At 40.5% G+C, this 19,481-nt stretch overlaps 2 non-coding genes across 2 annotated transcripts; both read left to right on the top strand.

The window, feature by feature from the left end:
* The first annotated feature begins 16,401 nt into the window (after positions 1-16,401).
* trnal-aag (transfer RNA leucine (anticodon AAG)) lies at positions 16,402-16,483 on the top strand. The gene has a single exon. It is a non-coding gene; the product is annotated as a tRNA-Leu (tRNA).
* Positions 16,484-18,757: 2,274 nt separating this feature from the next.
* On the top strand, positions 18,758-18,839 carry trnas-aga (transfer RNA serine (anticodon AGA)). Its single transcript has one exon. It is a non-coding gene; the product is annotated as a tRNA-Ser (tRNA).
* Positions 18,840-19,481: the final 642 nt, after the last annotated feature.

Here is a 19,481-nt window from a genome sequence, read left to right as displayed (position 1 = left end):
TTAGACAGTGTAAATGAACTATTCAATTTGGTACAATTCAACATTCAAACATTAGATAGACAAATGCATGCTTACCTGATATGGATTCACAAATCAGATGTGCGAGGTGCCGTTGGTCTTTCATACGATGGTCACCCTGTCAGCTATAATTCGATGACTTCTCGATCATACTGGTCAACCATGAATCGATGGCTTTTCAATGTATCGTCATCATTTCCCGGTCAACTATAAATCGATGGCTTTTCAACATCATTGTCGTTGCCTGGTCAACTACAAATCGATGCTCAATCATTTCTAATCAGGACAACTATAAATCAATGTTATTCCAACGTTACTGTCATTAACATTAGGCCTACTATACTGTCGGGTTTCATCGGTATTATAATGGTGATTCAACATTTAATTAGCATTGAGATTTCAAACTCAACCATAATGATGATTCAGATGGAAAATTAATATTTTTTTCAATGTCGTCTTGCTATTACTTATGTATAGTAAGCATACGGTTTAAGCTGTACGGTGATTACGTCATTGTTTATTTGCTGAGAAGTGATGTTCTTTGTCTCGTGAATCGGTAGTGGAAATCTCTGTTCTTCTGCAGTGTTATTACATCTAAATTTTTCATTTACATGGAGCGTGGGTAATAATCTAAACCAAATGAAAGAGTGTTGTGTTCTGCATCGGGGGTCTTTGTGTAGTGCGTATATATATTATATGTATAGCATGCTGTATGTGATTGGCAGGATAATGACAAGGAGTTAATCCCCATTGGGACTGAGTGTATAAAATTTGTCGCTGCTTTCTAGTTGGATCACGCATAAAACATTTTAGTCCTTATATTGATGTTTCACTGGCCATGGTTGCCACGCTTTCACAACGTTCATTGAAAGCTAATTATACGACGAAGCTGAAGTTGTTTAAATTGGTTTAGTAATCATTTCAAGTATGTGTAAACCTCTGGCCGGCGATTGGCCAGTATACTCCTGAAATGGTATAAACTACACTACTTGCAAGCTTTTAGATTGGTTCACTATCTTCGCACTCTCTCGAGGATCATTCTAATAATGTAAAATTAATATCACTGACAGATGGACTGGTGACCTGTCCGGGGTGTTTCCTCTTATTTCGCCCAGTGAAAGCCGAGAACCCCCGCGACCCTAATGAGGATAAGCGCCCTACAAAATGAATAAATGAATGAATGATATCACGGACAACACTTACAAGTATCTTGACTGCCTGAAATAGTCCTGCAACGAGCAGATTCAGGCTAGAGTCAACAACGAGCAGGGACGATCAACACAGAAAAGCACCAAGTTCAGGTTGTAAGACAAGGAAATCAGTTACTAAATATGCAGACACAAGTTGCGCGTCAGAACTAGGATAATGAGAATATGAAAATAACAATTCAGTATGCATCTTTAAACACAGTAGCTCTCAAAGAAATGACTGACAAAAAGTCCTATACATACATAAAGTGGGATAAAGGGTCAATGAGCAGCAGTGATTGCTAATAATCAGGTGAGGCAGAGCAGGGTGAGATTGAAATGACTGAACAGAGAGCTGGATGAAGGCGGGAGTGACATTCAATATTATTACAGTATTGAGAGTATTACAAAAAGTGCAGTTATATCGTAACTTGTTCAAATTATTTAGTTAAAAACTGCCTGGCCTCTCACACCTCATCTGGGGTCATGTCCCTTAACTTGACTGTACCTCAAACCTTTCCCCTTCAAATTCACTTAAAGCAATAGAAAATCAACCCACTTTGGATATTTGGACCACACCTTGCCTTAGTGTGAGTTGGGTCAGAACCCAATGGCATTGCGACAGCAGCATGAGGTATTTTGTTTGTTGTTTGTTTTTACACATTTTTGCGTAAAGTCATACACTCTAAGAAACTGCTGTAAAAATACAGCCAAATTGTAACAGCGGTGTACTGTTTTTCCAAAATACCGTGAAATACTGCAAAGTCTGATGGTTTTTTGGAGCCAAAAGCAAGATTGACTGCTAACAGCAGGTTACGGTAAATTTGATGGTACAATGCAGTATTTGCTGTCATAGAGCAGTGAGCCACATTCAACAATCTTTCAATCATCATTCATCCTCCTTTCTAGAAACCAACAAAAAGGTCCATAACACCATACTGAGAGATTAACATTACATTTCTGAATCTGGTTACCCATCTGGTGAGACAGGCCTATAGCCTAATTTATGCTTACTTAAACCAAGCTTAATTTGGTGTCCAATTTGCAGCATGAGCGGACAGATGTGTTCTGAACAGAGTGGTGGTGTGCAGTTCGTAAACGAGTCATTCTTTTTTAGTGAATTTTTTTAGTGAGTCGTTCGTACCGGTTCACCTGCACAACTGAGTCATTCTTTTTTTCTAATTCAGCTGCTCCCAGTCAGCTACATGCAATCGATCGTAAACCTCTTGTATCACTACGCAGTGTGCACAGGAATGTGCTAATAACAATCAACACAGTGCAAGTGTGGACTAATGAGCCCAAACAAATAGGTCGCAGTAACGCCCGCCTCTTAAGACAATAGACTAATTATCTTACTAAATTGACAAGTGTTTACAGTTACTACAGTGAAGTAATTATTTTTAATCTTTGTATTACAAACAAAAGGATTTGAATCGACTTAAACCGCTCTGGTGTCTCGACCATCAGACTTCTGCGGCTCCGTAGCCAGGAAGCTCCAGTTCGAAAACACGAATTCGACCTCGGTCTGCTTGAGTTCGAAAAAACGACTTTGAATGTTCGCGTTCAAACTCGGACAGCTCAAGTTTGAGAGCACAAGTTTGAACTCAGACAGCTGAAGTTTGAAAGCTCGAGTTCGACGGTTCATGCAGTAGACTAGTCTTCCCGAACTCGTAGCTCAGCTCCCGTTCCATTGTTCATGCAGCAGAGCAGACGATTTTACCCAAAGACATCCAGAGACTTGACTCATGTTCTGGGTCACTCTGTTGATTTTTTCGTTGATACACCGTTTCAGTATCCCATAAGGCCTAGCCAACAGATACTTTTTTGACATTTTGTAAACAAGGAAGCAAGTAGCCGAAAGACACGCGGGCTCACTTTTGTGTGATGAAATAAAAACTTTTGTGTAGCTAATAAATGCGACGTACTGGTTTATGTTACCTTGATATTACAAACTTTTTTTTCCAACAATTAAATGATGGCACTGTTTGTTCAAAAGAAATAAATAAAAAGAGTTTTAAGGACATGCATGTTAAACTGACGTATAGAATAAATATGTGTGAGTATGTAAACTTATGAATTTGAATATAAAGGGAACATTAGCAAAGAAGAGATAAATAGCTTTATTGAAAAAAAAATTCTAATTATTTTAATAAAATACAGTTTGTCACTGGCTATGCTGTGTGCTGGTGTTTACGCTGATGTTGACATATGGGGGCAAGAATGGAGGTCTCCTGTCAAAGGCTGGAATTCTTCCTCTGAGTCAGCTTCAGTCCTTCCTCGCCACGTCTGAGAGAGAGGAAAGAGATACACAGTGTTAGTTCACTTCTCATGATCAAAGCCCTGAATCCAGTACCATCCAAGTGCTGTTCCAATTTATTATTTTTTCCAGTAATTTGTAATTTGGTGAAATTTGGTGAAAATTGTTTATGTATATACATTATATGGACATGTCTTACCCCATCTTGTGCATTCTTAGTTGGAATATTTGCACAGTCACCTGGCTTCTTGGTACAACTTGAGGAAATATGAAAAGGAAGAGTTAAGCTCAATTATGTTTCAAGTGATTTACAACTGCAACACTTACATCTGAAAACTGAAATGTGAAGTGTGGTTACTTCATACTTACCTCCTCTTTAGCCAACAACACAAAACCACTACCAGTATTACTAGGACAATAGCCAGAAGAATCCACAAGACATTCCAATTGGTTTCTGAAAAACAGATCAATTTAGTAAATAAAAACACTAGAATATCTGCATGTATTGAAATGACAATACTTGTGCATTACTCTGTGTCAGAAAAAACAAAAAAACCCCAAAACAAACATTAAAAAAACAATGGCGGGGGTAGATTCAAGATGTCTATATCATTTTGAGTTCAAAATGATTCTCACAACTAGATTCTCAATTCAAAAGAAGGCTAAATATGCAACCTGTCAAAAATGAATATTTTACTCAAATTACAGTCAAACATTTTACAAAGCTCTGTGAGCTGAGCTGGATTTTTTGAGAGAGAGAGAGAGAGAGAGAGAGAGAGAGTGAGAGAGAGAGAGAGAGAGAGACCAACTCAACCAACTTAAGAGCTGCTTATGAATAATCTTTACTAAAAAGTGACTCATATATTTTGTCTGTGAAAAGACCTACATTAAAGTCTATTTAAAAAAAACGTAATGGTGTATTGTTGCATTTTGGCCTCTAGTTAAGATTCATAATAATGTTGTTACTTACTAGAGCAGAGCTCAGAAGAGTTGAGTTGTGTTGTCTGGTGACTGACTGGGTTGTCAGCTACACAGCTGTAGTTGTTGTTGTCCTGATATTCTATCTCCAGAGGAAGAGAGATGTTGTTGTTGAGATCAGGGCTGCTGGTCTGCTTCAGAATCTCTTTCCCTTTGTACCAGGACAGAGTCACATCTCTCCCATTCTCCACTGAACACTCCACTGAACACTTTGGACCAGATGATCCATTTACTGCCGAGTGATTCTGACTGACTGTAATGTGAGGAGCAGGAACAGTAGCTGGTGGAAATGGAGAGAAATGAACAATGATAAGAACTGTGCTGAAAAATCATCTTGATGGCAGAATGAATCTCAAGCCGATTTTTATATGTTTGAATCAACTCGGTGTCTTCCTATGATAGAGTCTGATAACTCTGAATTACTCTTTACTCCCCATTAAGCTGCTAAGCACATCTTCAAATAAAAATAAGTCAGTTCTCTCTTTTCACTGTACATCTCACTTTTAGATGCAGGCAGATAAACTAAGAGGAACTTCTCTTCATTAATGTGCACATTCTTTCCCAAAATCCCTCACACTAAGGAAGGGCCGAATTATACCTCTAACAGATCTGATGTGGAAACAAAAGTCAGTTTGTAAACCAAGTCAAGAGTCAAGCTTATGCATCATGTATGCTGAAAAATGACTCATGCATTTAACGTGTATCTGTGAATAGACCTGTGTTAAAGTATAATAATAAAAAAAAACTGCAGAACCAGCTCACCATACACAGTGACACTGAAATTCTTATATGAGCTCTTATCTCTGGTTATTTTTACTTCATAAACTCCAGAGTCTGTGGTGCTGATGTTCCTGATGGTGAGAGATCCAGTCTGTCCGTCAAGCTCCAGTCTGTCTTTGAACCCTGCACTGTTGTTATAAGTTATGTTCATTTTATAAATCCCAGCAATAAATGATTTTGGTTCCACTCCAAAGAACCACTGTATCAAATCTCTGGTGTTGAGTCCAGTTAAACCAGTGTGTAGAGTAACAGTCTGTCCTTCTCTCACTCCCTTCACTTCATCCACAGTAACTCCTGACAAACCTGTGAAGCAAAAACACACATTTTCAACTCAGTCTTCTACATAGCATCGTTTCAACAGAAATCTTCAAAATGTAATTGTTCACAGAAACATCAGTAAGACAAAACAAAACAAAAAACAGAAATTACAACTCTTCAATAGCTCTTTTCAACTAGGTAGGTGCTGGTGCCCGTGCCGGTGCGGAGCCAGTGCTGCCTTGGTGCCTTTTGAGAACCGGCCCGCATTTCCACAGATTTGGGAACCGAACGCTACTTAGCAAAAGTTTGGGTAATTTCCGTGGGGAAACAACAACGTCGGACAGAACGCATCTGCTTGCTTTTTAAAAATGTACCTTTGCGCTAGCCCTCCACACCGCGAAACACCTGACGAATTAGTGCTATGTGTTCAATGTCCAGTCTGTTGTCAATGCTACCATAGAAACAATCGTAAAGGAGGTTGGTGTCGTCAAACTTTTGCCTCTTGTTGTGCAAATACGCGCATAAGGGAAATCTGATTGGTTAGCTGATGCCCAGAATCTTTAATTGTATCTTTTCAAATGTGGCACTTTCCCCCAAAATGATCACCAGTTACACTCTTATGCAGGATAATTAATGTTAAGGCGCGACAGATTTCTACCAACATTCACTGTGTGCTGACAGTCCTACTAACTATGCCAGTGTCCACGGCCTCGGCCGAACGCTCGTTTAGTGTTCTGAGACTTCTAAAGTCTCATTTACGCAATACAACAGACTCACTGGACTTGCCCGTATGAACATTCATCCTGAAATGAAAATAAACAGTGAGAAAGTGCTCTTATTCGATGCGACGAAGGAGAGTAAACGTCAAATAGGTAGTCCAGACTTAATTATTCATTAATCAGTCAGTGGCGTTTCTCTCTCTCAGCTCTCTCTCTGTGTGTGCGTGGTCAGGTTTCTGTGCGTACCCTAAGATGAAATCCCGCTGGCGCCCCTGTGTGTAAGTACTGTATACCATGGAATGTGTGGTTTATTTAAAACAGTGAGCCAAAAACATGGTCATATAAACGTGTATCAAAGCAGTCGACGTCGTAGAAGCGGTGCGCGTGTGAATAAAAATTATTCAATAAATAAAAGTAGCGAGAAGTGTGTAGTCTAATGAAAGGAGCATAAGTATATTTTTACATCGTAAATGTTCTCGAGTGAGAGTGAAAAGTATTATGCACTAAAACCACTCCTATAAGTACAATCTGTTGGACAAAGTTACTTAAGTAGGCTACATGTGACTGAGTAAACGTAACGCTACTCACCGCACTGTCTGGAGAGAGCGGCGGTGGCTGTGAAAAGCTGTCTGAACTGCGATGCCCCCCTATGCTTGGCCCACACCCTCGTACATCAGCAGAGAGACTTTTCGGGAACATTCTCGAATCGGGCGTCAGTGGTGATGAAAACGCTTAATGTATGATAACGTCCATACTCGTAGGTTTTTGGTTCAGATTTTGTGATATGTGAAAGTGTTTATGACAAGAGATGTGTGAGAGAAATTTGGTGATCATTAATCGCTGTTTTGGGACATTAAGCCACGTGAAGTTTTTTTCCTTATAATGGGCGTCAATGGAGAGGAAAACGCTTAATGTGAGACAACGTCCGTGTTCGTAGGATTTCAGCTGAGATTTTTTTTGGGGGGACAGGTGGAAGTGTTTATAACGAGACATATCCGAGACAAATTTGGTGATCATTGGTCGCTGGTTTGGAACACTAAGCCACGCTAAGCGTTTTTCACGATAAGCATTTTAGAATGTCCCTGTTTTCAGCGGTTCAAAAGTATGTGAAACTCATAACGAATATAACAGTGACTATCCTAAAACACTTACAGCACAGAACAACTTTTCTTGGACGTTCTAGTTCGTATTAGCCGACGTGCTCATTTGCACCACCAAGTGTTAGCGGTGAACTTGAGCCGCTAGGTGTGCGTTCTTACTTTCTTATTACTCCTCTTATTAGCAGATCAGTGAGCGTATTCTTGAAAAATATCACAGATATACAGGGCTCTAATAGTTCAGACTCTGTTTCGAAAGGGGTTCTTGTATGTAAGTTTGCTTAAACAAAATAATTATAGAAACACAACATACCTTTTGCGAAAAGGAGACATATCCAGAGAGCATGAGGGTGATACCCAGTGAAGATGCTAGGCTTCATTTCGCGGACGAAACGGCGGTGTGTATGAATGATATCAAGAAAAGAAAAACTACTTAAATGTCCTCAGAAAGTCCGTGTAAGAAGGATGACGACTAAATTTTGAGAATCAACGTGTTGTCCAACGTAGTCAGTGTGCGAATGTCACGAACTGCGTTTCTACACTGTTTTTAAATGGGGTGGCCCGAACGAAGCACTGCTTTACTCAAGGCTAACAGTCTCGTGGACTAGAGGTTTAGACGGCAAATGCAGGTGTCTCCGCCCCCCCGCTCTCTGACAGCACCTGTGCTCTGACGCGCTTTGCCGGTTACTCAGCTATCCACTCGCACAAAACCAGTCGGAACTGGATAGCAGTTGTTGCACCATGACTGGGGAAAAAAGACGGCACGGCCGGCCGATGCCATAGGAATTCCAACAGTTCCATCCTTTCTTTGAACATTAATATCACGAGTAGTTTGACCGGCCTTTCTTTCCTTCTTTATTCGCACAACCGTCTTTTGACCCTGAAGTTAAAAGGAAAGAAGTACTGTTAGCCAAGTATCAGACCCAGTTTATCTGTAGCATGCTGAAATACTGTTACACAAAATACCCCCGAAGATCACATTACACTATACATAGTAAGCATACGGCTTAACCGCTATACAGTGATCGCGTCATTGTTTATGTGCTGAGAAGTAATGTTCTTTGTCTCGTGAATCGGTAGTGGAAATCCCTTTTCTACTGCAGTGTTATTACATCTTAATTTTTTCATTTACTCGTACCGTGTAAACCCACTGAAAGAGTATTCTGCTCTTCATCGGGGGGTCTTTGTGCAGTGCGTATATTAAATGTTTAGTATGGTGTATGTGATTGACAGGATAATGAATGGACAGGGAGTTAATCCTCATTGGGACTGAATCTTTAATATGTAGCGTCCCAATGGATCAAACATAAAACATTTGGACATTAGTTCTTTTATTAACGTTTACCTGGCCATGGTTACCATGCTTCCACAAAGTTGAAAGCTAATTATTTGACGATGCTCAAGTTGTTTAAATTGGTTTAATAACCATTTCAAGTATGTGTAAATCTCTGACCGGCGTTTAGCCAATATACTCCTGAATTGGCATAGACTACTAGCAAACTTTTTGATTGGTGCAGTATTTTCGCGCTCTCTCGAGGGTCATTCTAATAATGTAAAATTAATATCACGGACAGATGGACCTGTTCGGGTTGTAGCCTTTCGCCGATGGGTTCCAGCACCCTGCGCGGTGCTAATTGGGATAAGCGGTTTAGAAAATGAATGAATGATATCACAGACAACACTTACAGGTATCTTGACTGCCTAAAACAGTCTTGCAACTAGCAGATTCAGTCACTTTTCTTCTGTTTGCTTGGTAAGTTTTGCCTGGTAGCCTGAAGCCTGTGAGGTATCACACCACAAAATGGATGTGCAAATGATAACTTTAAAACCACTCACTGATAACAAGAAAATGGCTCACTGGGCTTCATGGAAAGAAATCCGTGTGGAAGTTCGTTTTATCTGTCTTCAAACACGTAGTGCACACATTGCTCTCCGTGACTATATTAGTGACACTTAAAATGTAAGACTTAGACCACAGGACATCTCACACTATGTTGACAGTTTGTGTCATTTCTCCAAAGAGACTGAATAAAATTATTGAGGAAAAATATTGTTAGTGCTTTCACTGACAACAGGATTTATTTCTTGAACTTTCAAATGGGGTAAGAAGTGGACTGTCCCAGCTCTGCTAATTTTGTTTACAAGGTTCATAGTTTTGTGGTTTATATTGTTAGCATAGCAAATATGCTGATGTCACATCAAATCTTTACAAGCATTTGATGTCCACTCACTGTAGATGATACACTGTAGGGGTCTGTGGTCTCTGAAAAGCCTTAAAGCAAACACATTGTTTATTATGTAGTTTAAAAGAACTAACAAAAAAGCCTCCTGGGAGACTTCACATACATAGCTTTCAAGTTTTTGGGGTCCTGGGTTTCAGAGTTCCTACCAGTCCTTTGGGAGATCCAGGATCTTGTAAAGGATGTATCCACTTCCAAGCAACATTGCTCTGATGAAGGCTGCTGCTGCCTTGTGTGGTCCAGATAGGCATCCTAGGTGTTTGTTCAGTTCTGGAGAATGACTTGATTTTCTGCTGCTCCTTGGCTGAGACATTATCATCATCTGAAATTGCAACGTCAATGATCATTGCTCTTCTGGTATCCTTGTCAACTTCACAGGGATCTTCTTGTTGGTTCTGATTTCCGTGTCCCACAGAACCTGAACCCTGTCATCCTCTGTCACTGGTTCAGGTTTATGTAGCCATGGCTTCCAATACACTGGGATCTGGTAGCGCTCATAGATGGTCCTATGCCCCAGCGCTGCGACATTATTATGCCTCTTCAAGTACTTGGTGTAAGCCATCTTCTGGCTTTCAGTCAGTAGGTGGGTGTCTGTCTCATCCTGTTCCTTGCACACTCCACATATTGGGTCATTGGTGACCTTTGGTATTCTCACTTAGTGGCACTTGGTGTTCAGTGCCTGATTCTGTGGGATTCTCCAGGGTAACTAGATTCGATGATGTATGAAATCGTTTCCAGTACATGATTTGTTTACATCTTAAAAGAGTTAACTATTTGTTGAGTGCTAAGGTGCCAGGCAGTTAAATGGAATGAGTCAAGTTCAGTGTAAAGTGTATGTGTAGAATAAATTTGAACAGTTCAGATTCATCTGAGTGTTTTATGTATGCTCATGAATTCGGTTTCTAAAGGAGCTCTCCTTGAACAAAATAGCCGTAGCAGATAACCCAGTCACCAGACCACCCAACTCAACTTTACAGAGTTCTGTACCACAATGTACAGCAGCTTGGATAAGCTCTTCATTTAGTTTACTGCAGACTGGTTTGTTTGTTTTCTTTCTGAAAGATTTAATGCTGTAATTTACTTTGCATGTGAAAAAGAGCATAATCGTGATAAAACTGTTGAGTCCTTCTAACAAATTTATCTAAACTTCATTTTATATTCCTCCAAGGGTCATTTCTGATCCATAGTAATGATGATCAAGATGAAAACTAATGGTAAAGTAAACTACATTTTCTCATCAGTTTGAGAAAATGTACACCTTTATCAAGAGCTGTTCACTGCATTATTTCTCTCTCTCTCTCTCCCCCCCCCCCCCTCTCTCTTTTCTTTTTTTACTGATATACAGTTCACCAATCTTAGGAGCAGACTTATGGTGAAGTCCATGTTTCGACCGAGAACATACAAAAACAGTAAGACCTGTCTATTTATCAACTGTAAATATTATACAGTACCAGCCACAGTAATGAAAAAACAGTCAAATCACTCAGCAGTTGGAGGGGTGACTCCTGATCATGACTGAAAGAAGCTGAATAAGTTCAGTTTTCTCTCTCAGTTCTGATACAGACTTGAACCAAACACTTCCCTCTAGAGATGTGATTTCTGAAACAGAGTATGAGTATGTAAAGCAGATGGTTGACAGCATCAGCTAAAAGAATACATGTAAAATGAAATGTAAGACATATAACCTCATATTTTTTCCATGTTCTCTGTCTTTCCGTGTTTGTCATGTTTTAGGAACACGTTCACAGGGAGCTGAGGAGGCATCTGAGACAGTGTGGTCTGTTATCAAAATCTGAGATGGAGGTGACAGAAGGTGTTCTCTCACTGTAACATGTCCTGCATCACTCTTCCCTCAGTCAGTCATAACTCCCACAAATTAATACACATTTTCACCCCATCTCTCATTATTTATTTCCTTCTCACAAACATGAGGAGCCAATAGTGTGTGCTCACAGCACACAAGCATTCAGCTCTGTTAGATATACACATATCTAGCCACCTACCAAGACATACTATGACAGTTGGGTCCTATTGCATCTAGGGCTGCACGATTTGGGGAGAATATCTAATTTCGATTTTTCTGACAGATATCGTGATTGCGATTTGATTTGCTATATTTTTTAAAGTCAAGCTTCAGTTCAATATTCGCTGTGTAAGAGATTTAAAGCATGTGGTGGAGCATTACCACTTGAGATACCATTAAAATGTTAGCTGCTCTATATACTAATGCAAGGATGAGAACTTATGAATTGCTTCCAACCAAGGTTTCTGTTACTGTAATTAGCGTTTTTTTGCCTGGTAAATAATAATACGGTAATGATGCTCATACGAAACGTGGCTATACCGCAGGCCTAAGTCGTCTGGAAGAGCAGAGAGTTATGCACATTGCAAGCTGCAAAGACACATTGGACACGTTTGATGTCAAGTCGGCAGTAGAGGACTTTGCCACAATGAAATAAAAGGAGAAAATAGAATATTACCTGGTACATTTGATGCCATGTAGGCCTAGAAGTTTGTTGTTGTTGTTGATGTTTTTACACAGATGTTACAGATTATAGATGTTTGGTTTAGCCTACATTTTAGCGGCTAATGTTGAGGTTTTGCTTAATTGTTACTGTTCATTAAATCATCAAACTGATTTGAGGTCGTTTTCATTCCCTCATGAACCTAGGTGTACATTATATTTGCGTTTATGCCGACTTTTTGAAACGTGACTGGTGAGTTTCAAATTTGTCAAGTAAACTACATTTTTTCGAGACACTGGACTGGCCAGGAAAAATCCTAGCGGAAACCATGTATTTAACTACATTTTTAAATTGGCATAGACCAATCGAACACAGAACAATGATCACAAAAGCTGTGACTGTGTTAAGTTGCAAATTCCACTTTTCACTCTGGGAGCATGGTCGCAAAAGCAGTCAACGAGTCACTTAGCTCAAAAGTTCAAGTGCTTAAATGAAGGTCTACAGTAGTCGATTTTCCGTGACCAGAGCCGGTTAGAGTTTTTTTCTACCGCTCTGGCCCATGTAACATGTAAACAACAACCCGTGTTGATGTCGACACAAGTCGTCGCTCATACATCTTTTAATGATGTACTGTATATGTTTTCATGCTACATGTAGCCTTTACCCTCTGCCAGCTTGGTCAGACTTTTTTTGTTACTCCCGCCTGTCTAGAGAACATCACGTACCAAACATATCACACGCTGAACTGATTCTGGCATGTTTTCTGTATTTGCATAAAGCTGGGGATTGTCAGTTTCGCTTGCCTAGCGGATTCAGTCCGATTACTTATTACAAATTACTATATTTATTTATGAAACATGCAGTAATTGGCAGCCATATGTTTTGTTACTGTAAAACAAGTTGTAGCTGCTTGTGACTTTATATTTCCCAACTGGGCAATTTGATTGTTGTGTGTGTGTGTGTGTGTGTCTTGTAAAACAAAAGTTGTCTACATGTGCAGTTGGGCAATTTGATTTTTAAGTAGGCTGATTTGTACCAAAATTTGGTGGATGTTAACATAGATTAACAGCAGTAGTCTTGCCTGCAGAGTGAGGGCAGAGTTCAGTAATGTTGAGTTGTGCTGTCTGGTGACTGACTGGGTTATCAGCCACACAGCTGTAGATGTTGTTGTCCTGATCTTCTGTCTACAGAGGGAGAGAGAGGTTGGTGTTGAGATCAGGGCTGCTGGTCTGGTTCAGTATCGCTTTCCCTTTGTACCAGGACAGAGTCACATCTCTCCCATTCTCTGCTGAACACACCAGTGAACGCTTTGGACCAGATGATCCACTTACTGCTGAATGACTCTGTCTGACTCTAATGTGAGGAGCTGGTAGAAATGGAGAGATATTAAAGATGAAAAGAATTACATGGAATATGTGATTAAATTCTCTTGACTACACCAGCTCTGGCAGTTCTGTCAGTCACTGTTAATGAATTCAGCACCTTCAAAATAAAACAAAATCTATGTCTCCTTTAACTCCATAACCACATGACTATCAAAACAGTTAGGGGGCTATTTTTTAATCCAGTTATGTGTTTGGCAGACATAAGTCAGCTGAGGACAGTGCTGTGGATGAACCTCACTCCCTCAAAAGACATCCATTACGATATCAGTTTGAGCCTGTAACACACAAGCTAGCAAGCTAGAGCATCTGTAACAATCTCACCCCCCCCCCCCCCCCCGCGCTGGTTTCAGTCATTAAGTGCTCAGCGTCACCGGTTTACTAATCACCGGTCTGATCACCCTCATCCCTTCACACCTGCGCTCACTTTGGTTTCCCCGGATATCCCTCTTTATTAAAACACCTCTCTGTTACCTCCATATGTTTACTGAGCCTTACTAATCTGAATTGAGCATTCTGTTTACCTGTTCCCATGGGTATCCTGCCCGTTGTTACCTTGTGTTCTGTCTGTATGCCTTTTTCGTATCCTGTCTGAGCCCTGTTTGAAGTTTGTCTTTGGTCCCCTGGTAACATAGTTTGTACCTATTAGTACAAATTAGTGGACTATTTTTTTTTTTTTTAATTTTTTTGGTACACTTCCCAGCTGGCACGTGACTGACCTTCAACATTGAAATGTTGTTGCAATTATGTCAGTTTAATGCTAATGGTTGTAAAAATGTTAACACAATACTTAAGTCAGAAAGATCGACATAATGTCTTCAACAACACTCTCACTCACTCACTCATTAACTAAGCCGCTTATCCTGATTAGGGTCGCGGGGGGGTGCTAGAGCCTATCCCAGCGCTCATAGGGCAAAAGGTACCCTGGACAGGTTGGCAGTCCAGACACACAGACAAACACACATTCATACCTAAGAGCAATTGAGTGTCTCCAATTCACCTAAACTGCATGTTTTTGGACTGTGGGAGGAAACCCATACAGGGAGAACATGCAAACCCCACACAGAAAGGACCTTGGCCGCCCGGCCGGGAATCGAACCCGAGACCTTCTTGCTGTGAGGCAACAGCACTGCGCCACCGTGCCACCAGCAACAAGCAAAAGAAAATTGTAACAGCTGCTTTCCCTCATATTTATTTAGGAAAGTGCCATAGTATCTTTTTCCAGGGAGTTTCATCTGATCACATTCAAGCTTTACTACTGACTTATTTAGTTGTTTATTTTTGTGTTTATAGTATAGGGATTGTAGTATTGCAAGTTATGCACAGCAAGTTGCATTACATATAACAATTGCATTGAAAACATGGGACATGTACAGTAAATTCCTGATTCAGACAGTATTGTCATGTTGATCTAATTGCAAACTAGGTTATAATATTGTACTGTCGGAGAGTGGTCGCTGGCCCCGCCTCTTCACGTTGTTGGGCAAGTTTCACCGTTTGGTTGTTGTTAGACAATGTGCTTAAAGTAGATGTGTGTTGGGGGATGTTTACTGGTGTTGTTTGGGATATCTGTCTCTATGTTTTAAGTTTTTATGTTACAGATAGTAATTTGGGACGTCACCATTTCGGTGAAGTGTAGCCAGAGGTATCAGAATGATTGTCTTATCTCATAAGTGTCACAAATGATTATTGATTAAAACCAATTGTATTTTGTATTGTGTAACATTACTGTATATATGAGGGTAATCACGCAACATCACACTGTGTTATGATTGAATGTGCATTTATTTCACAACATAAAATAAAAAGAAACTACATCTTTAGTTCAATCAGTGCTCGAAAGAAAGATGTTGGAACAACTTCGCTATATTAACACTGATTCTGTTTTCAAGATCAGTTCTTACTTAATTCAATGTTGACGCAACACCTTCACTCACGTTAAGAAATAAGACATTGAAACAACATCGTGATATCAATGTTGATTCAATTTTCAAAATCAAAACACAATTCGGTGGTGATTCAGCCTTGATCCATGACGTTGAGTCAACTGTGAATAAACATTTAAATGCCGGTTGAGAGAGAGAGAAACTCGTGTTTGTAATCACAGTGCAAAAAGTGAGAGAGAAAGTGCTAAACCAAAGGGTATAACGCAAAAAAGCACACTTTCAACTAGAGAAGCATGGTAACTAGGCTCATAAGTGACCTGTGTACAAGCAAGTTTCTGTGACTACACACATACACTGTGAACAGTGAATTTGTCCTCTGCATTTAACCCATCCAACACACACACACCAGACACAGGAGCGTTGGGCAGCATTCCTTGCACCCGGGGAGCATTGGTACCTTGCTCAAGGGCATGCAGCTGTGGATGTTGGGCCTGGGAATCGAACCCAGTTCTCTAGGCTTTAGACCACGGCTGCCCTTTGGCTTAAAGTGTGGTTAAACCATAGCCTGGCCTTGAGGACAAAAAAAAAAATAACCCGTACAGGAGCATGTTTGGCGCTCAGTGATCTAAAATGTTTGAGCATTGTGGAGAAGGATGTGTGAGATGCAGCCCATTTCGTAAGTGACTAGGTAGGGATGCCAAAAACCAAAACATGAGCTAAAGCGTAAGTACTTGTACCATGTTATGATATTCGACCTTTATACCTTGTCATAGTGTTGACTGTCAAGCCATCTCACCAAAGACAGCGTAAGTGAAACTCTCATCTGCAATCTCTCCTCTGATCATTGTTAATTTACAAACACAGAGTCTGTGATGCTAGTGTCCCTGATGGCGAGAGATCCAGTCTGTCTGTCCAGCTGTAATCTGTTTCTTAATTAGCTCTCAGCTCCACACATGTCTTGAAACACTGAATGGGAACAGTGTACATATCAGTGAGGAGTATAACGGAACATCCACTACACTTGCTCATGTCAGTGGCTTGCTGACTTTATGCTGTTGGGATTACTGACATGACAGAGCAAATGACTTTGCATGAGTGAAACAAATCAGGTTGTAGTTACAGTATGCAGTATGTGGTAGCGTGGCCGAGCAGTCTAAGGCGCTGGATTAAGGCTCCAGTCTCTTCGGGGGCGTGGGTTCGAATCCCACCGCTGCCAGATAAAGTTTTGGGCAGCCGTGGCCTAAAGGTTAGAGAACCGGGCTTGTGACTGGAGGGTTTGCCGGCTCAATTCCCAGGCCCAACATTGAGCAAGGTACTTAACCCGAATGCTGCCCACTGCTCCTGCGTCTGTTGTGTGTGTTCACTACTGGTGTGTTGGATGGGTTAAATGCAGAGACAAACTCACTGTTCACAGTGTGTGTAATCACAGAGATTTACAAAATGATTGATTTCTTTAATTGCTTTGTTTATTGATGGCTCAAAAAGTATTAGTCCATTACACAGGCTTTTTTTTGGGCCTTACTCAGGCTTTAATGGCAACATTGTGTAATACTGTCACATAGTGACGTGGACCTCTACTAACAGGGCATACAAAACATAGGCCTACAATTGGCTTGACTGTGGCTAAAAAGAGATTTTGTGATTCTGTTCTGAAAAGACTAGAAATTTAACTCTGGTGAGCAGGTGAGCTGCTTGTTACCAGCTCCCAGGCATTACAGTTACTCACCACCAGAGGTGGACAAAGTAAACAACTCCATTACCTGAGTCAAAGTATAGCTACTCCTGGTCAAATATCACTCCAATACAAGTAAAAGTTGTTCAGTTCAATTTTTACTTGAGTTGAAGTAAAAATACTTAAGTATTCAAAAGTAAATTTTCTTTTTAATGTCATCGCATTGTTGTATTGTTGCAACAATGCATTTGCAGAGTCTAATGACAACCTACTGAATGCACTGACTTGCTTGTAGAACCTGTAGAATAAAAAGCTTGTGGAATATGCTACAAAGCCTATAGAAACACAGTTGAACCAAATGCTTCCTCTATAAAAGACAGTGTATAGCTTCGGTTAAACAGACACTAGGTTAACTCAGATTGGCCTTAAAAGGATAAACATGTCATAATGTTGTAGGCTAGGTTAATTTTACTTCTACTACGTAGCATTGTCTGAAACGTGAAACAGCTGGATGACCATCGTCACCGCTTGATTCCCCTGTGATGAACATAATATGGCCTATCGCATTTTCGAAAAGAAAATTCGTCCACTGACTTCAAAGCTATGCGTTAAAGTAACGAGTAACGAGAACCTTCATAGAAATGTAGTGGAGTGGAAAGTACAATATTTGTATTTCAAATGTAGTGGGGTAAAAGTCATAAGTTTCCAAAAAAAAATAACACTCAAGTAAAGTACAGATACTCGAAAAATGTACTTAAGTACAGTACTCAAGTAAATGTACTTCGTTACTGTCCACCCCTGCTCACCACCTATGACCTTAAAAGGCCTGACATCATCTGACTCATCTGCCTATGCACCACTGCCCTCTAGTGGTGCAAAGTCTGACAGCCCAAAATACAAAAAAATGACGAACATAGACATCTTTATAATGACAAATGAGAAACATACATATCCCATAAAAGCACCTGCAGTCACAGACAGACATTGAGATCAATATCTGAACTTGTAACTCTCTGGTTACAAGATCATTTCTCAGAAAGATCATGGTCAGAACCAGCTCCCCACTACAGAATGGGGGTCTGTCTGTCAATACTTTATATTAAAAAACATTGATAACAATACTGAATGCATTTATGATATTAACCATGCTAATTTCTATCAGTCACCTTTTTTTTCCGGCGACAGTTAAGATGTTTGAAGTTGAAAAGCAACGGGAACACACATCTCATCTCAATAACATAACAGTTTAAATTTCTCTTCAAACTCTACACTGAAGAGCTGCTGATAAGTGTATCGAAAGGTATAATAGGCGTGGATGTGTGACATCACTTGGAACCTATGATGATGTCATAGAGTTCTTCATCTTCATGTTCAACCAGCAGGACAATCATGGTCACACCCACCAGGGCAGAAAAAAACAAACGGACCACAAGCACAGTGAAGCCATATTTACTGCAAAAACATAAAATATGTTCTACTCAAGATTAACCGTATTGGGCTTACTTATAGAGTGGGGGCAGAGCTCATTGTGTTGTCTGGTTACTGACTGGGTTATCAGCTACACAGCTGTAGATGTTGTTGTCCTGATCTTCTGTCTCCAGAGGGAGAGAGAGGTTGTTGTTGAGATCAGGGCTGCTGGTCTGGTTCAGTATCTCTTTCCCTTTGTACCAAGAGTCACATCTCTCCCATTCTCCACTGAACACACCACTGAACACTTTGGACCAGATGATCCATTTACTGCAGAGTGATTCTGTCTGACATTAATGTGAGGAGTGGGAACAGTAGCGCCTAAAAATGGAGAGAAATACATGTCTATGAGTTGTCGTGGCCGAGTGGTTAAGGCGATGGACTAGAAATCCATTGGGGTCTCCCCGCGCAGGTTCGAATCCTGCCGACAACGTCAGTTTTAGGGGCAGCCGTGGCCTAATGGTCAGAGAAGTGGGTCCCTGGGACCGGCAGGGAAAAAATGTGGATGGGGGGAGCGGGTGAACAGTGTTTTCCCTCAACATTCACAGATGAAGTGACCTTGGGCAAGGCACTTAACCCCAGAACTGCCCCCTGGTCGCTGAGGTTGTATGGCTGCACACTGCTCCTGGTGTCTGTGAGAGCTATTAAAGTGATGTGATGTGTATGTACAGCATTTTATAAGGGGGTGGGGGTGTCACACTTTTCACCCCCAGAGGGCAGGACTACACAGGGTCAGAGGTCAGAAGACATTTATTCAGGTGTGGTGCACTTATGTTACCTGACACAGGTCCATCTGGGTTGTGAGAAGACATGGTTCTTCCAACAGCTATATGGTTAAAGCATAAGTGGAAAACTCAGCAGTATATTCATGTTGGTTGACCATTATACCACATTGTATTAGTGCATCACAGTTACCAATTTGGTTAACAGCACAATATGAGTATTATATAATATAATTTTCAGGAAAATCTGTCATCGTATTTTAAACAAATCAATTTCTAATGTAAAATGCTAGACATTGTATTGCAAGAATTCTCCTGCCAATCACCTTAGACTTGCAACATACATTGAACTG

This window comes from Chanos chanos, chromosome 11 (assembly GCF_902362185.1).
Source record: "Chanos chanos chromosome 11, fChaCha1.1, whole genome shotgun sequence".
NCBI classification, from domain to species: Eukaryota; Metazoa; Chordata; class Actinopteri; order Gonorynchiformes; family Chanidae; genus Chanos; species Chanos chanos.
The sequence above is the reverse complement of the archived record's forward strand: the minus strand, read 5'-3'. Positions and strand labels throughout refer to the sequence as shown.